Source organism: Salvelinus sp. IW2-2015, unplaced genomic scaffold (assembly GCF_002910315.2).
Source record: "Salvelinus sp. IW2-2015 unplaced genomic scaffold, ASM291031v2 Un_scaffold3131, whole genome shotgun sequence".
NCBI lineage: Eukaryota > Metazoa > Chordata > Actinopteri > Salmoniformes > Salmonidae > Salvelinus > Salvelinus sp. IW2-2015.
Genome location: NW_019944421.1, coordinates 55,457 through 58,318, shown reverse-complemented (window position 1 = coordinate 58,318; position 2,862 = coordinate 55,457). Strand labels below are relative to the sequence as shown.

General features: G+C 48.2%; 1 long non-coding RNA gene across 4 annotated transcripts; it reads left to right on the top strand.

Annotated features, from left to right (window-relative positions):
* The first annotated feature begins 2,298 nt into the window (after positions 1 to 2,298).
* On the top strand, positions 2,299 to 2,830 carry LOC139025713 (uncharacterized). Of its 4 annotated transcripts, none has more exons than XR_011477318.1 (3): positions 2,299 to 2,314; positions 2,563 to 2,645; positions 2,761 to 2,830. It is a non-coding gene; the product is annotated as an uncharacterized lncRNA (long non-coding RNA). The 4 variants fall into 4 exon arrangements; XR_011477320.1 differs by lacking the exon at positions 2,299 to 2,314 and adding an exon at positions 2,368 to 2,382; XR_011477319.1 differs by lacking the exon at positions 2,299 to 2,314 and adding an exon at positions 2,404 to 2,450.
* Positions 2,831 to 2,862: the final 32 nt, after the last annotated feature.

The following is a 2,862-nucleotide window of genomic DNA, read 5'->3' as shown; positions in this document are numbered from 1 at the left end:
TCAACACCACATCAGGTAAGTATATATATATAGATTTTAATATTTAAACCCACTAAAAAGTTGTAAATACAACTTTTGAATGAAAGGCACAGGAAAATCAGACACTGCTGATATAATACTCAAATGAAAAAATTACAGTACAAAAGCGGACAGTTATTTATGCACATACAAATCCCTCCTCCAAACTACTGAATGAACCAATTAGAATCCTCCAGGCCCCGGGGGGAAACAGGAAACAGGAAACATTCCCGATGACAACAAAACAAGGGGTTGAGTTCGGGAATCGCACCCTATTCCCTATTTAGTGCACAGCCATGTGGTCTAAAGTAGTGCACTATATAGGGAATATGGTTCCATAGGGCTCTGGTCTAAAGTAGTGCACTATATAGGGAATATGGTACCATTTCAGACGTGAGCAAGGAGATTCTAAATCATAACTATAATATAATAATAATCCCATCCATTATTCAGCCAGAATCGTCTTTATTGCTTTACCAGACAGACAGATGTCATTAACCTGCCCGGGGACCTGTAGAAGGACAACCGATCTCTGAATCGGCTCGGCTAACTTTGATCTCCCATAACATTTGCTGGAGTTTAGTACTATAGACCGTTTAAAGGTTGACGGCTTCAAAGTGTACGTTGAGTAGTGAAGAGGCAACGTTTAATATTGAACACAAAACTCAAGAGATGTGAAATTACAACGTGTGAAGAGTCAAATCAGGGCTGTCGAGGAAGTAGAGCGAAAACAAGCCCAAAAACAGAACAGTTAAGACAGAATCAGCATTTCCCTTTTCAAACAGGACAGACAGTGGAACTGTAGAGGAGATTAGAGAACAAATTAGAAAAACTAGAGACACTAAAAAGCCATTCATCAATTATAGCCAATTCCAGACTCTGTCGGTACCGCAATTCTTCCAAATCACTTCCTGTCCACGTTCCTTTACCCACACAACACCACTCATCTGAAAGACCCTGATAGGTGAAAGACATCTGATGATGTCCCTCTACCCAGTTCTCTAACCTCCTATATATTATACAACAACAGTGATAGTGACTGGTAGTGAAGGAAAGGACACAAGGAGAGGAGTCTATTCGGAAGTGTTGGGACACAGTGTGTTGAATACTTTGAAAATGCATTATTCCTTCCTTCCTGTGATTCCACTAAATGTCTTTCACCTTAACCGATGTCAGATCAGAGTTTACACCAAGGAAGGAATTCAGGATGCATTTAATTTTTTAACTATTCAAACACGGGCCCCTATTTCAGCTTGGTTAACCCTGACCCTGGGCTTAGTTCCATTTCAGTTTCCTACAGGGTCAGAACAGACAGGGAGGTTTCCTACAGGGTCAGAACAGACAGGGAGGTTTCCTACAGGGTCAGAACAGACAGGGAGGTTTCTACAGGAGTCAGAACAGACAGGGAGGTTTCCTACAGGTCAGAACAGACAGGGAGGTTTCCACAGGGTCAGAACAGACCAGGGAGGTTTCCTACAAGGGTCCAGAACAGACAGGGAGGTTTGCCCAGTACAGGGTCAAGGAACAGACAGGGAGTTTCCTAGCAGCGGTCAAGAAAACAGACAGGGAGGTTTCCTACAGGGTCAGAACCAGACAGGGAGGTTTCCCAGGTCAGGACAGACGGGAGGTTTCCTACAGGGTCAGAACAGACAAGGGAGGTTTCCTACAAGGGTCAGAACAGACAGGGAGGAACAGACAATCGCCCCTCTCACCTCTCACACCCCCCCTCTCTCAACCCCCCCTCTCTAACCCCCTCCTCTCTCTCAACCCCGCTCCTCTCTCTCACCCCCCCCCCTCTCTCTCAACCCCCCCCCCCTCTCTCTCAACCCATCTCCTCATCCCAAACGTTGATTTCCTGACTCCAGGATATAACTGGAAATCGAGTGGATTGATTATGTCAGCAAATATAGAGATTTAAATAGCACCAAGTATTTCTATTTATTTACCCCCCATCTGTTGACCTGTGTACTGTGCCCAGGTCTCTGCCGGACTAACTGTGTGTGTACTATAGGAGAGAGTCGAGTGATCACATTCCTCTCCAGTACCCTCGTCTGACCACCTGCGGTCTCGCTTTCTTCTGAGATTCCAGGTTAGCCTCAAACACACCAGTAGCATAAGGATAGGAGCAGCTAGGATTGGGAAAACAACCAATAGTGTGCTAGATTCAATGGTCTCAGCAAGATACAGAGTACAGCCTGGTGGAGTGACCAGACTGTCTGGTGGACGACGATAGCTCCTGGTGCCACTAGAGTCGTGGATCCAATGGTGGACAGACTGGTGCCTGGTGGACAGACTGGTCCTGGTGGACAGATGGCTGTGGACGACTGGTCCCTGGTGGACAAGACTGGTCTGGTGGACAGACTGGTCCTGGTGGAGCAGACAGAGGGGGACCTGGTGGACAGACAGAGGGGACCTGGTGGACAGAATGAGGAGTCCTGGTACAGACAGAGGAGTCCTGGTGGACAGACAGAGGAGTCCATGGTGGACAAGACAAGAGGGGACCTGGTGGACCAGACAGAGATGGACCTGGTGGACAGACAGAAGGTCCTGGTGGACAGACAGAGGGGACTGGTGGACAGACAGAGAGGACCTGGTGGACAGACAGAGAGGTCCTGGTGGACAGACTGGTTGTGGGACAGAACGGTCGGGGAAGACGGGCTGCGTGGACAGACAGAGAGGACCTGGTGGACAGACAGAGAGTCCTGGTGGATCAGACAGAGGGGACCTGGTGGAACAGACAAGAGAGGACCTGGTGGACAGACAGAGAGGTCCTGGTGGACAGACTGGTTCCTGGTGGAACAGACTGGTCCTGGTGGCAGACCAGAGGGATTGGGAGGAGGTGAT